Source organism: Kogia breviceps, chromosome 3 (genome assembly GCF_026419965.1).
Source record: "Kogia breviceps isolate mKogBre1 chromosome 3, mKogBre1 haplotype 1, whole genome shotgun sequence".
NCBI lineage: Eukaryota > Metazoa > Chordata > Mammalia > Artiodactyla > Physeteridae > Kogia > Kogia breviceps.
This window is the reverse complement of record NC_081312.1, coordinates 72,437,394-72,454,144: the sequence shown is the minus strand read 5'-3', so window position 1 is coordinate 72,454,144 and position 16,751 is coordinate 72,437,394.

Genomic DNA, 16,751 nt, shown 5'->3' with positions numbered 1-16,751 from the left:
TAACAAAATAAGAAATTTTCCACTAAATATTTAAACCTAGAAGGTGTAGGCAGAGTTGAAACAACTAAAACAGTCTATGAAAAAGAAGAGGAGTACGATGCAGTGAAAAACCTGATCCTTCCATATCATAAGATGTCACAAATACTGCAGGATTCTGAATAGGATATGGAGGGCAAGCAAGCAGAAATTTCAAGTTATCACATGGTTACATAAAAGAGTCTTGTGGGTCTGTGATGTTTTAGATCTGGATAAACCACCATGGGAGATTGGAGAAGAAGGCAGCAAAGCAACATAAATGTATTTGCAGGCAGTAGTAGGCTGCTGCCTGCCCAAGACTGAAGCTTTAAGCAAAAATACATCAGTTACCCAGGGATTTAAATCAGACACAGGCACACATTTCTGTTTCAAAAAGTGGAACATAAACCATAGCAGAGAGAAAAAAAGTTCATCCTAGATCACAAAGTCAGAAGATCCTCAGGGAGAGTGTCTGTTGTGAATTGGTTTGATATAATTTCAAATCCACTTATTATGACTTAAATGAAGTTGTTTTAATCCACTTATTTATGACAAAGACAGAAAACAAAGAAGTTATTTTTAGAAGTAGAGTTGTTTTGGTATAAGAGTGAAGTAGGCTGTGTCGGGATGTCATCATCTCATCTGTTGTCTTTGGTAAGCACTCAGGGCTCAGCTACTGGGGGGCTTATCAATAAAAACAGATGAAGAAGCAAATATGGTGAGGGGGCATTTAGACTGTAAACACTCAGAGTTGGTAAGGGCAATCTGAGAGTCTGGGATTAGGCAAAGCTACCCTTTGCTGGTCTAGCTCTCCAAAGACCTTGGGGCACAGCTCCTGCTGTGATAATGGCAACTCCTTTACAGGCAGTGGGACAAATCCTGCAGCAACCTGAGAAGATCAGACTGCCCGTCAAGACCAGTGTTATCCTAGTTCCCTGGTCTCGTGCTCTAGCAACAAGGGACTTTTATTGTGCTGACAGTAGGACGTCAGCTCTTGGTTGGCAAGGCCTAGTCTCTCCTGAGAAACCGAAATTGTAGAAAAGGTACACCTCAACTACACCTAGACTTCATTCCTTTCACATCCCCTTGACTAGAACGATAATGTAAATTAATATATCATTTGTTTGGACTATGTTATTTCTTTAGGTTTATTAAGAGACATTATCCTGTATGCTATTGGCCTGTGAAATCTCACCAGTGAACCCGTGTTAGATAAACTATTGGCAAAGACAATCATAGTCTGAGCAAAATTTGTCACCACCCTCCAAAAAACAAACACTATCCTTAGTATCCAACAACTGCAATCACTTCAAAAACTGCAGATATTTTCTATTAATTCTTGCCTATACATTATGAAATCCTGGAAATTTTCTTGTGTCTATGACAAAGTTAAGGGGCACCAACATAAGCATTTGCCTGTATATAAGGGGCCTTTGGGACTGGTGAGGCAAAATTTGCCAGGAAGCCTGAGAAAGAGACCTTCCCCTATGGACTTGTCTCATGGTGGCAGCAGTTGCCATGGTAACCCAAAGATTCATATCAAACCATGAAGTTCAGGGGTCCAAAGTCAGAGGCTTTAAGTTTGCTAATTCACCACGCCTTTTGGCACTGAAACTGTGAAAACACTTTACAATTAAAAGCATTGCTTTGTCGTCACAGGTCCATCAGTATACATAGGCTGATAGATTTATGTTTCAATTTTTTTGCAAATCTGAAATATACACTATATTGTCCCTCAGTAAGTACATATTAGTTAACAGAATGATGCTGAAGTCCTGCATGCTATTTTATTTGAAATTTTTCCCCTTTGGAAGATCTCCCGTAATCAATCTAGTGACCTCTAGACTCACTTCTGCCTAGGACCAATATGCTGGCCCAGCTTATTCTATGTTATATCTTGATAATGTGGGAGACTACTCGTTTTAAGGAAAATTTCTTGGAGTTGGGCCATCTAAACCAAATAGCAAACATTAACACTCAATTGTTTTTAAAATCTTAATTAACCTCACATTCCAAAAAGCTTCTGATACTTTCACCCAAAATGAAGTGTTAATGAAGAAGTTAGGAAATAGCAGGCCAAGGATCCATTATCTCTGTCAAGATTTTCAACCAGGTCTGGAACTGATTCCTTGTTTTTTGTTTTTTAAGAAGATGTTGGGGGTAAGAGTTTATTAATTAATTTATTTATTTTTGCTGTGTTGGATCTTCGTTTCTGTGCAAGGGCTTTCTCTAGCTGTGGCAAGCAGGGGCCATTCTTCATCGCGGTGCGCGGGCCTCTCACTATCGCGGCCTCTCCTACTGCGGAGCACAGGCTCCAGACGCACAGGCTCAGTAGTTGTGGCTCATGGGCCTAGTTACTCCGAGGCATGTGGGATCCTCCCAGACCAGGGCTCGAACCCGTGTCCATTGCATTAGCAGGCAGATTCTCAACCACTACGCCACCAGGGAAGCCCCCTTGTTTTATTTCTATTGAGCCATTTCATTTCTTGAGACCTGAGCTCTGGGGAGCCTACCCCCTATGCCATTTTCTTAGAAATATGCCTATATTCTGAAAGGAAATCTTCTGGGAAGAGAGCTAAAAAAAATAAGAGAGAAAGTAGGAATCAGAAAGTAAGAAAAGGTATAAGAGAATGAAAGAATAAAAACAGAATCAGATAAACAAAACAGTTGAAGTCTAGGAAACAAGAAAGCCCAAGCTGAAAATCACTTTGCCAGTTCAAAATAAAACTCCCCAGGCCTATTCTAAGATTCAAACGTAAGTATTACATCTGTGGCAAGGAGCAGACATTATTAAAATTTTAATATTCTAACACAATTTCTCTCTTCTTCCAGAATATCTAATTCCCATTTCCCTTACTACCTGTATTTGAGAAATACATTAATTTTTTCTAAGTCAATATACATTTTTATAAAATGATATAAAGTATCTTTCCTTTACTATTTATTGGAAAAAAGTTTCAGAGAAGTGGAGTTTTTGAGACAGTAAGTTGTTTTTATAATCAATCAAAAATTTCCTTTTCAAATGACACACTAAGTTAGATGTATCCATTAGCTATTATATCAGGAAGTTATTATATCGAGAAGTGCTTGGAGAAAGACAGGGTATTTGGTTTTGTCATTTAGTAGCTGTGTGACCCAGGTCTTTCTAATGTTTTAGTTTGATCTTTTTGGTAAAATTTGAATAAAATAGTACATTCACAATTTCAAGTTTAAATGATGTCATAATACATGGTATCTGGCAGGCAATAAGTTCACAATAAATGCTAGATGTTAATATAAATATTACTATTATTTTTATTCTTATTATTATTGATACGATTTATAAGATATTTTTCTAGAGAAAAGGGATGATAAGTATATAGTTCATTTTGATTCCTCATATTCTTCACCAGTTTACTACTGACTCTCCACTTCAGAGACCATGGTGAAAAGGAAAATACTCCGGAATGGGAATGAGAAAAATAAATTTGCCCGTCAACTACTTTTACTAATTTAGTATTCCCAAATTTAGTTATCTTGTACAGGTAGAATAAAGCAGTTGAAACTCAGTAAGGCTTCCCCCCCGCCAAATCAATTAATGTGGCACTAACATTTAAGTTCTTTGAAAAACTATCTCACGAGACTAAAAGATATGCAATGATTGATTGTCCGCCAGATTTAAAGGACTCAACACTTTAACAATATCAAGATTAAAGGAAAAACAAAACCCTCATTAAATTTTTATTAGATCTAAGATATTCTCTATTAGAGATTTTGCACCTGGTAAAGTCTGAACTACTGCATCAGTTTCCAAATAAATTGACAATTTGGTCACATTTGCCCATGAAATTAGGTGTATTAATTTGGACACTTCTATTTCCTTAGGGTTGCTGCCTGAACTATTTTCCTTAAAACTCACCAGAACTTCAAAAAGAAACCTACTGAGGTATGAAATAGGAAAGTAAAATGCAGAGAGGGAGGATAACAAAGATAAAATCCATTTGAGAATAAAGGCAGAAAAGTAGAACATGATAAACCAGAGTCAGGAGGACAAGAAAGCACAAGGCCTAAGGATAAAAAGACATTTGTTCCAGTTTCAATACATATTGCACAGGTTGATGGTAAAATTCCAAACCCATCTGTAGGCATAGCAGAGACGTGGCAAAGGGTATGTCAGATTTCTAATCAATGGAATTCTAATACTTATTAAGCTCTATGCACAGGTTTAAATAATTTCAGAAACAAGACATGTTCCCAACAGAGGTCTCTTTTCCAAAGTAAATCATTTACTAAGAGCTTTCCATTTTTTCAGCACTCTCTTTTAACAGTTTCTACAATTTTCTGAAAATTACATAAATAGAGAACTCAGCTGGAAGAGTACAACTGCATGAATTCAATGCTTCTTAATTGATTTATTCCTTCATTTTGCTCCGAGGCATTTCTTAACATTACAAGGGAATAAGACAGAGAGATAAAGTAAACATGAGCGAGATTAAGAAACCCATGGCATACCAAGGTCTCTTACATGAAATTCTTCCTTCCGATAAAAAAGAATAGGAGAGAATTTGAAGTCACCAGTTCTAAACTATTTCATAATTGCATAGTTCCATACATAAAAACCATCCCCCCCAAAGCCAGTATTATCAACAGGTCATATAGAAAGGATAAAATTTATAGCGAGGAAAATGATATACTTGTTAAGGACAATTTGGCAAACCATTGACTTCTGGAAAAGAGTGCTTGATTCTCAAGATCATAGCTAAGTTCCTCACTACTGCTAGAGAAGTTTCATGCAAGGTGGCTATTATGGACTGAATTGTGTGCCCCTGAAATTTATATGTTGAAGTCCTTACCCCCAGTAACTCAGAATGTAACTGCATTTGGAAATAGGGTATCTGAAGAAGTAAACAAGCAAATGAGGTCTTTAGGGAAAACCCTAATCCAATATGACTGCTATCCTTATAAGAAGATTAAGGGAATTCTCTGGCAATCCACTGGGTAGGACCCCACATTTCCACTGCCTGGAGCCCCGATTCGATCCCCGGTCAGGCAACTAAGACCCCACAAGCCACGTGGTATGGCCAAAAGAAAACAAAAAGCAAAACAAACAGAAAACAAAACAAATAAAATGGAAACATTGTAAATAAACTATATTTCAATTTTTACAATATTAAAAAAATAAAAGATTAAAATGGAAAAAAAAGATTAAGAAGAAGAGATTAAGGCATAGACATACACAGAGGGAAGACCAAGTGAAGACACAGGGAGAAGATGACCATCTACAAGTCAAAGAGAGAGAGACTTCAGAAGAAACCAATACCTGGATCTTGAATTTCTAGTCTCCAAAATTGTGAGAAATAAATTTCTGTTGTTTCAGCCACTCAGTCTGTGGTACTTTGTTTTGGCAGCCCTAGAAAACAAATACAGTTTGGCAAATGTCAGTGTGGTCAATTCTTGATTTTTTTAAGAATCAAAGATAGTGCTTAGGTTATCCAGCTTTTTTTTTTTTTTTTTTTCATTTCTATATCATTAACATATTTCTCAGGAACTGTGAATTAATTAAATTAAAAGAAAAATGAGTTTGGTAAAAGTTTTGTTTGGGGGGAGGTTATTTTTTTTTAAATATGTCTTTTCTCTCTTTGAACTCCACCTGGGCAGAGTTAGGTACTCTCTTCTCCATGCTGCTATTATGACACTCAGAGTATAATATTATTGTTCTTTTCTAGATTATAAACTTTATTCAGCATTCTTTTTTCGCATGTCTGTAGCTGCCCTCATAGTGTCTGGGACACAATGTTCCTAGTACCTTTGGCACTGCTTGATATACACAGGGCACTTAGTAAATACAATGTACTCAGTAAATATTTGGTGAATTAAGGGACCTTGCAACATTGGTAGTTTTCCTTTTTCACTAATGCAGAAACAGAACTTAAGTAATCTCAAGATTATATTAGTTTTGGTGTTTGAAGGGACCCCACAAATCACACTCCTCTTTTCTTTTTTTGAGTTCTGAACCTTTAATGAAGACAAAGGAGTCTGAAAAGAGACCGGAATATCACTTTTATTATTAAGTCTAAATTGAAGAACATGATATAGGTGTCTGAGAACCAAGGACTTCCTAATACAGAACTCTAAAATTAAAGAGACTTTCCTATCAGTTTCAGACAATTGAATTGCCTGGAGTCCTCACCATATAAAGTATACAGCATAGGGGGAGAAACAGAATGTCTTCTCCCTTGGCAACTGGATCCCATAGAGGGGAAGAAGTAAGAAGTGGCACTTTCACAATCAAGAATAAGACAAGCCGCTGCGGCTCTCCTAGAGAGTAGTATGCAGGGGGGTAAAGAAAAATCAGGAGAGCTGCTCTAGGTGAGCACCCTCCGCAGAGAAGGAAATGCCAGGAAATGCAAGGGAATCCCCAACTAGCAAGGTGTATCCACCACTCAGACGCAAGTCCTCTGACACCAAGACCTCTCTTACCATATTTGTCTTTATATAATGACTCAACAGAATTGGGAATAAAAAGAGAGTCTATCTAACCTGAGTTTGGGTCTCTATCTAGAATTTATTAGTCTTTAAAAAGTAAAAGGCTGTATTATAAGTTTCCACATTTGGCACATAGTAGTGACCAAATAAAGAGCACAATGATTATTTAGTAGGAATACCACAAGAAGAAACAACCTTGGAGCATTTCTGACTTGGCACAAACGTGAAAGGGAAGCAATTGGAAAATGAGGGCTGGGAATTCAGGGAGGTGGGGAGGCAGGGGTGGCGAAAGAGAATTTTTTTCCTAAGAGATTTTCAGCTGTGTTAGTGCAGCTACTTGCTGTTTTCAGAAATGAAGAACAAGAAAATTGTTCTTCGGGCTGTCAATGATCCTTCCAATTAGTCCTGAGTGCAATAGTAAGAAATTATTGCCTACCACCAGTACAATGCTGGTAAATATTTAACAAATGGTTCTTGGAGTAGAAGGAGCCCTGAATTGTAGCATCTGCTGATTTCTGTGGTGTAAATACTCCAACCATGGCCCATTTTAAGCTCCTCCATGACACCAACCAGCTCACAAAATTCCTGAAAATTTAACAATCAGCTGTCATGAGACAGTTCAGGCTGTATCCAGAGCATCACTGCCCATAAACAGAGATGCTAGGGATTTCAAAGCTCCATAAGAAAGAGTACAGACCACCACCTGCGGGTCTCGGCAATGTAATGGACCAGGTGAAACAAGATTCTTGGAATGATCCAGGGAAACACACAGCTCTCACGCTTTGCTTGGGAGATGGATTGCATTCTGGCACACTTCCAGCTGAGGAACAGGCCTAGGCTTGAGTTGGGGGTGATCTTACAACTCTACCATCATTTTCTAATTCCAGACATTTGAAATAGAAAATGATTTAAAAAAAAAAAAAAAAGGTGGAAGGCACTGTACCAAGAGGAGACCCTCTGTCTGCTGAAAATAGCAATACTGATCTCTGCCACTATCCTAATCCTACCAACTAGGACTAGTTTTTACCCATCAACAACCTCTAGAGTTGCTGGATGTTAAGACTTTGACAGAAATAAAGAACTGCCAAGGTAATTAGTACAAATAATACGCTGAGCATTTCCACTGACCACATACCTAGAATGATAAAACTTGTAATTTACATCAGGTGTGTGCAAAATGACTCAATGCAAGCATTTTCCATATATAAAAGGCTTAGATATGCACAGAGGCACAGGATAAAGCTCATTTTAATAGTGTTTTTTTTGGTTCTAATTAGGCCAATTGTGGATCTCTTTGTGGGTGCGCAGTGACTTTTCTCAGGTAGTTTATTAGAGACTGTCTTACTGAGCACAATGGGGACTCGGAAAGGTAAATTAAGATTGGAAAAACCTCCGATGGCAGAAGAGATTACAAATGCTATTAAAGGTTTAGCAGCAGGAGAGGATAATAGAATGCAAACTTTTTAGAGTTCTTGGATTTTTTTCATACTAGATTACTACTGTTAGACAGTACTTGGAAATATGGTAAAGAATACAGAAGTTAGATGAGGAGAGAGTTTTTGCCCCTTTGTAATTTGATAATGTTATGCTATCTTCCCTAAGCAGTAGTGGATTGCGCCCTCTCTCTCTGTTTCTCATGCTTAGAAAACAGTCAATATAGTCCTCTTTGTTTTTGGAAACCTTTGGGTTTAGTCTTAACATTTACTCTTATGGGATTATTCCAGTCTCTGGAATGCCCACCTTTCATCTTTTGCACATGTGCGTTTTAAATCTGAACACATCAGAGATTTCCTGTGCCACTACAAGGATTTATGTAGGTGTGTCACGGAGACATTTGAGAGGGGGTTAGACTTCTGGCTTTGGACCCTGAAGGATGAGTTCAGATCATAGCTCTGCTCTGGCTGCCTGTAGAAGCCGGAGCAAGTGATTTAATCTCTGAATTTTCATTTCCTTCCTCTTTGTAATTGGATAATAATAATATGTTACAATGTAATACTCATGACTTTTAGGAAAATATTAAATAATTTTTGTTCAGTTATGTAAGTGTCTATCTCTGTGCCAGGACCAGAGCAATTGCTCAACAATTGAGAGTATCCACCCTTTTGCTGAATTTTTCAACATCTATTTTCCCAATATCTAGGGCTATTTATCATAGGACTAGGTTAAGTAGCTGGTGTGTTAAATATCTGATATGATAACCCCATATCCTTTAACAATCTATTGCTTCCTATTGGTTAGAAACAAATCTAAGACAGTGGTATTCAAACGTGCAGGGGAAAGAATATTTGAAGCACCTGGGGGAATTTTGCAAAAACAAATTCTCTCCCTCCATTGCCACAGCCATGGGACACCAACAATCTAGGATATTAGTTCTATTGGTTGTTTCCTCAGCCTTCTGAAGAAAGAACAAATTATCATCTAAGCAAGGCAATAATTTATCAAATATTTCATTTGTGGCAGAGTGGGGCTTCAACTAATGTCTGAGTGTTGATGTCTTTCCACTGCTGTTAATAAGGCTGAGATTTTACATTAGAACAGAATAATGTTACCCCCAAAATTCATAGGTTTTTTTCAGCCTCATGATTTTCTCTACTTTTATTTTTATTCAGATATCTCTATCAGGCCTCTATCTTCTAATTTGTTCCAATAAGTCTTGTATCTTTTTTTTTTCTTTTTTACAAATTCTCTTTCCTGTTTATTGAATTCACTTGTTAAGCAAAATATGTTATTTAAATATTTATGGGTCATCTGTCCCAACATCAAGATTTGGCAATGCCAAAAGAATATATATATGTATAACCTAGTTACTTTGTTGTACAATAGAAATTAAACACAACATTGTAAATTAACTATACTTCAATAAATTTTTAAAAAAAGATTTGGTAATGCCTGCCTTATGAGAGTAGCATATTACATTTAAGGCACACCTTATAAACTATACTGTATATTGACATTATACCTGCCTGAAGCTATTAGTTTAGCTCTTGAATTCCTTTCTTTATTCTTCTGTGGAATACCGTTCTACTCTTCATCATTATTTCATGATATAACCATTGCCAACCACACAGTAAGTTTTACAGTTTTACCTACTTATATTTCATTAATGCCTTCCCCTCATATTCTAGTTTGAAATCATTTTGATCAGAACGGACAGAATATTTTCTCTAATGTCATTGTTCGGATACCCTAAGTAATGATCCAGAATATCACATTCTGATGTCTTGTACTCTTCCAAACATTCTTGTTTACTATCGAAAGTCAGAGCCTGAAACTTAAAAAAGAGAAAAATTAAAGTATAGCCTGCCTCCTTCTAACCTTTAGGCTTCTAACAGGATTTCAGATTTGCCAGAGGAATAAATGAGAAAAGTTCTCATGATATCCTGTAAAGCAGCCAAACTGGTTAGTAGATCATGAGTTTAGTAGGTTACAAGTTTTGTAAATTTCTCTGGGCTCTCCAACACATCTCAGATATATGCTCCAGGAATACCCTGCTCATCTTCTAAGTCATTTCAAAACTGGACCCAGTGACCCTTGTGTGCCTCCACAGGAAAGACATCTGCTGATGTCAGTACCTGTTTATTACATTTGAGGTCCCTGTGAAACTTCCTGATTCTAAAGAATGATCCAGTGGCTCAGCGTTTCCCTTCCTTCTCCTCAACCATGTTCCTCCAACTAACAGTCACTTGACATTGTTCTTGTTTCTCTTCCATCTTCACAGAGGATGGTGTTTTCATTCAGCCTAGCTTTGGGGATTTTTTTACCCCATCCTACCTGGAAGCAGTGTTACTTGCATTTAAGTACAAATAACTGAAGCACAGAGGATGGTTCTCCTTCCTTTTACCTGTTTACCTCGCAGACAGACTTGCTCACATTTATAACATATTTACTTGTTCCCCAACTCAGGCAGAAATCACAAAAGCCTCTAGCTCATCTGAAGATGTGCTTCAGTTGTACATACTCAGCTGTGCATATTACTTAAACTTTTACACAAAAGAGGAAACAGAAATATATTTCAGTCCCCATCCCCACTAAAAAAAAAAAAAATCACATCTTGTACACTTGTAAAATATTTGATGGTAGCCAAACACTAGATCAATTCACTGAGGAGAACAGGGAATTTACCTCTAAATACTGGTCACTTAAAAATAGATAAGATTTTGAGCTGCTCAGTTTATCACTGGCACACAGCCTGGAACCTAAAAGAGATAATGTTGTGGACAAGTAACACTTCATTAAAAATTGAAGCTATATTACTCACTTCAGTAGTATGCTCCTTTTGGCAGCTTACACCGGGGGTGTAATCTCTAGGACAGTGATCCCGATGGAGTGGGCTGGGTGCATTTTGCAGACCAGAGAAATTACGTAAGCTTTTGATGATATTTTCCCCCAAATTACTTGTAAGGGAACAATAGCCAAGAGTTTGAAGCAATGGTTTGAAAAAGGCATTGAAGGCTCTGAGGGTAGCCAGACCAGCAATCTCCACCTGACTTGCAAATGCTAGCAGCCTGAGTTAGGTTTTAAGGGAAGCTTTCTCTTAGTCAATATCCATTGCCAGGGATGTGATTTTCTCTGTGATTTTCTGGGCTAGCGTTTGGGGTTTTATATTTGGCATGATCTACTCTGAAATTTGCCAGAAAGTGTGCTGAAAAGAGAAAGACTTTGTACTATGAGCTCAACACCAAAATAAAAACAATAGCAGTGTCTCAGGGCTATTTTCTTAGAGATTTATTGGGCCTTATTAAATTTGGAACCAGTCAAGAAGAATACAACAGCTGTTGTGAATCTCAAACAAAAGCAAAACAGCCTCTTCCCTGTTTTCCTCCTATGTAGCATCCGTGTAAGCTGGTAAACTCTCTGGGCAGGATCTGTCTTACTTATGCTTACCAACTGGAAAGCACTGTTTACATATACAATGTGATATCAGTAAGAATGATCCAAGAGATTTGTTTTGATTTATTTTTCATTTCAGGGCATTTAGGGCTAGCTTACAAAAAAGAAGCTGAACTACAGAGCCTACAAAAACTGATTTCCACGAAACCAAAGACTTTGGAGCTGTTTTCCATGCTTTTTCTGCCATCCTCCACACACCTAAATCTTCACTAAGGAATTCTAAGAACAGATTAAAAAGTGTGATATTGATGTGCAGAAACAGATATTGGTATTAATTTGAGCTTATGCCTCGGGAAAACTGTAAATGCTAAAGCAAACTCCCAGTTATCTATTTTAAAGCAAAGGTCGGGGTGCAATATGATTTTGAAACAGAAAAACAAAACAAAATAAAACAAGCAAACAAAAACTTTGCAATACAAACTTTTGTTGTGGACATTTTTCTGTATAGGGAGTATCCAGCATGTGATCTCAAGGTCAAATGGAGATTGCCTGGGATTTTAGGGGAAAATAGTTTTCTTAATTATACTAGCATATATTAGCTAATAAGGATTAATGTTTGTTCAGCAAAACATTTTGAGAAATTTAGTCTAATGATGAGAAAATGAGTTTATTTGCTACACCAACCATCTGTAATTGATAAAAAGGAGTAAAAGGACTTAATAGATAATTAAAGTTTACCAGAAGAATCTTATAAGAATAAGGACCCTGAACCTGCAAATGAGGCTCACTGCTTGCTGTGATGGTGAAAGTAATTGAGGTGGTGCATCTGGTGCTAGATGTTAACGAGTTAGGACTGTGTGTAGGAGAAGCTGAATTAAATTCTTATGTTTGAGTTTACTTTAGTGCAATCCTATATCTATATCACTGTATCAGTCAGAAGATAGAAATCACACCTGTTATTTTTAACTGTGAGATTTTTAATAGAAAGAATTTTTAGCCCAGGCATTGGAAAACTCTAAAATCAAAATGGCAAGGCTAGGGCTTCCCTGGTGGCGCAGTGGGCAGCGGTTGAGAGTCCACCTGCCGATGCAGGGGACACGGGTTTGTGCCCCAGTCCGGGAAGATCCCACATGCCGCGGAGCAGTTGGGCCCGTGGGCCATGGCTGCTGGGCCTGCGCGTCCGGAGCCTGTGCTCTGCAACAGGAGAGGCCACAGCGGTGAGGGACCCGTGTACCACACACAAAAAAGCAAGGCTAAATGCATCAAGAAGACAGTAACAAAGAAACTGCTACAGCCCCTAGGCTTGGGGGATAAAGAGAATGAGGTTAGAATTATTAAAAGTTAGAAGCTTAGAGGAGAAAGGGCACCAGAGAATGGGAACTTAGAGTCTCTGAGTAAGGGAGTCTCTGGCCGGCTGGTATTGGTATCTCCAATACTCAGAAGAGAGACCCTATACAGCTGAAACCCAGACTTTGAGAAGGGGGCACCAGCCAGCTGTTGCTGGTACGTCTGAAGAGGTTCAGTGAGGTTGGTTTGGAGGAGTGAGTCTTGGAGAAACAGCAAACTCAAATACCTGCTACTACTAGAAAACAATTTTGCCGCCAGAGTGAGGAAGGTTTGCTAGGGCAACAATGATGGGAGCAAGAAGTAAAATCAGGAATAGAAAGTGAACAGGAAGGAGCCTGTCTCTTCTTTGTCCTCCAGCCTCCTGGTCTCTCTCTAGTGCCTCCTATAAGCCAGGTGCAACTGGGAGTCAAAACAGAAAAGCAGTTTACAGAGTCTCAGCCCCAGCCTCCCAAACCTTCGTTTGGCTGGGTGGGTTTGATGCTGCAAGACAATAGCTTAACAACTGACCCAGTCACTGAAACTTGATAGAGATTCACTGAACTGCTTCCCCAGATCAGGCATTTCTTGGAAAGCGATGTCTTTGAGATCTCCAGCTTATTGGCTTACTAGTAGTTCACAAGATTATATTCTTTTTTTACTGATATGATAGAGTAATTCAACACAATGAATTTGAAACTGCAGGGGGAAATACAAGAACATCACTGATTTGTTCCAGGAAGTGAGTACTTTCATACTCAAATTGTTCATGTGGGTTGGCCCAGTACCTACTGGAGACTCCATTCACTTCCATTGCTAAACTTTCCTAGAGTCAATGGAACCATGGTTACTGAAAAACTGCAGAGTTATTTACAGGAAATGCAATCACAAATTTGGGGGAGATTCACAATCTTTGAGCATGAATCACACTTTAAGTTTTCATGATTACTTTTGGAGTACGGAATTCTCTGTGTGACTGAACTGTCAAGTGTTCGCCATATCATTTTAAGATGGTTTTATTCTGCCTGGTAGAACTATGTCAATCAAGAAGACACAGTATCTGGCAACTTTGGGTATAAACAGTGTCAGAACTGTTCTGTAATTTTAGGCTCTGTAAAAGTATGTTCTCAAAAATAATGAAACTAAAGCTATTGTCATCTGGTCATTATCTGAATAAAAAATAAGACATAAAAAATGTCCTGGACTCCCCTGGTGGCACAGTGGTTAAGAATCTGTCTGCCAATGCAGGGGACACAGTCCCCCTAGTCCGGGAAGATCCCACATGCCATGGAGCAACTAAACCCATGAGCCACAACTACTGAGCCTGCGCTCTAGAGCCCGTGAGCAACGACTACTGAGCCCACGGACCACAACTACTAAAGCCCTGTGCTCTAGGGCCCACGTGCTACAACTACTGAGCCTCCATGCTGCAACTATTGAAGTCTGAGTGCCTAGGGCCCGTGCTCCGCAATAAGAGAAGCCACCACAATGAGAAGCCTGCACATCTCAGCAAGTAGCCCCTGCTCACCGCAGCTAGAGAAAGCCCGCCCACATCAACAAAGACCCAACGCAGTCAAAAATAAAAATAGTCCTGACTTTTTATACACTCAAAATCTTGAAAATAGTTTCCTTTATCAAGTACCAAACAGAATTTTTGTTGAGGTTTTAAAACTGCAATAACTAGCCATAGAATGATTTTTAGGAATAAACCAATTAAACTGTCTGTTAAATTTTATACTACTACTAAAAAAATCTACATATTATATATTTGTTATGTATAAATAACCACAAGACACACAGGTCCATAGACAATTCCAAATCTTTGAGGCCAGACATATTTCAGAATTCAGAAGTTTTCTGATCTTAGAAAAACAATGAGGCATAAATATTCAAATACCATTTTAATATTCACATTAACAGAGATCAATAGGCTATAAATAGCCTCATGTCCATGTATACCAAATCAGGAATTATTACCATCTATTACCAGGTGAGTTACAAGAAAAGCTTTTGATGTTTAGAATATGCACATTTTTGGAATTATGAATAAAGTGTTGTAGACTTCTATATTACTAACTATTGTCATTGGTAAAATATCTGCATGTCTAAAATTTGGTATATCCAATCATGTAACCTTTAAATATGACATCAAGAAAGCTTCATAAATGTGATTTTTTCAATAGAATAGACTTTAGCATATTTGTGTAAAAAAGAAAAGTTATTTGAGAGTCAAAGATATGAGAGGTAAAAGTAATAGATGTCATAAGACTACAAAAAATAAAAAGAGGAGGGAGATCCTTCCATTTTTTTCCCTTTAAACAGCGTTTGCTGAGCGACTTCTGTATGCTAGAATTGTGCCAGATATAGCAAGGCAAAGACAAATAAGACCCATGCCCTGCCATCCAGGAGACTTCAGTCCAGCTAAAGAAACACAAAAAGTATGAAAAACAATAGTAGGATGGAAATCCATGGAAGCACAGTGGAACTGAAAGGATGAAATAATTGGTTCTTTCAAGGAAGGGAGAGTCAAAACAGTTCATTGACAGATGACGCTTGAAAAATTAGTAATTATTTTTCAGGTGAGGGCAGGGACACTGAGAGGAAATGAGAAGGTTACTTTTAGACAGAGGAACAGTTTGAGCTAGTGCACATGTTTATGAGACAGTGTCACAGGAAGTGTAATCAATAGCATAGATAGAGTTATCTTAGTATCAATAAAAAATTTATTGATATCTTAGTATCAATAAAAAAATTTTGAGTGCCTACTATATGCTATTCTTGCACTGTACAATATGGTAGCCATTGGACACTTGTGACTATGGAGAGCTTGAAATGTGATTAGTGTGACTAAATGACTAAATTTTTCATTGTATTTAATTTTCTTTTAAAAATATCAATATGTTTATTAATTCACTTAAAATAACCATAATAAGCCCATTATATGTTAACAAGTTACATATTTCTTATAGAAATGACAATATTTTCCTAAACTTTTAGAGATATCCCACCTTTGGATCAGTCCTACCATTCTAGTCTACCTATTTCCTACTTGCTCGGGATGCTCCTGGTAAAGCTCACACTTGCAACGTTTCCTGAAGAATAATAAGGGCTGCATTTAGGCTATTAGATCTCCTATATCCAAGGAAGCCTGGTAGTTTTGACCACTCTTCTGGGGTAGCACATAATGGGGTTTGGTGTACAAAAGACCCAAACCAGGATAGATTCTGCAGTTCAAGTTACAGTCCAAAGCTCCTAGGTTCCACAGGTTTCTCCTGAGAACATTCCCTTAATAAGTCACTTGCTCCCAAATCTCCACCTCAAAGCTTGCTTCTAGGGAATCCAACAAAAAGAAATATGTTAAATTTGATATGTCTATGGGACATCCTAGAGGAAATGTTAAATAAACAGCTGGATCTTGAGCCTAGTGCTTGGAAAAGTAATCTGGACTGAGGATATAAATTAAAAGGCCAAGTAATCATAAAAGATGACATTTGAATCTGTGAGAATTTATACTACCTGGAGGTATAATGTCAAAAGAAGACAGAGGATGGAATACCCAACAATAAGTTATTAGGTAGAGGAGAAGGAGTTAATGAAGAAGAATGAGGAGTGACAAAATAGGAAAAGAACTAGAAGAGAGTAGAATAAGGAAATTAAAGAGGAGATTTTGAAGAGGAAGGTGTGGTCAATGTGACAAAGGCAGATGGGTGGTTAGACGAATCAAGAGGAGACAACATAGAAAACAGAGAAGAGAAAAGGCACCATTGACTTAGGAAACATGCAGGTTATTGGCAGAATTTTCAAGGGTAGTTTAGGTAGATGGTTGTATGGACGTTGTATGATATTGGGAATGAGTGATAAGAGATGTCCAAGAAAATGGAGTTTGTGGGAAATGTTTTCTGGAGAAATTTGACTATTTCATGGAGCAGAGAAATTGAGTATTTGAGATTGATCCAATAGAAACAGAGAGATTGAAGGTGGAAAAGAGAGGAAATAATCGAAGTCAAATTGTTAAGAAAGTGCAAAAGCCTATTGCTTAATCCCAAATCCAGACATGTTTAGGTTTTGGTAACAGCAACACTCCACTCACAGTACCAGTGACTGTAACATTCAGAATT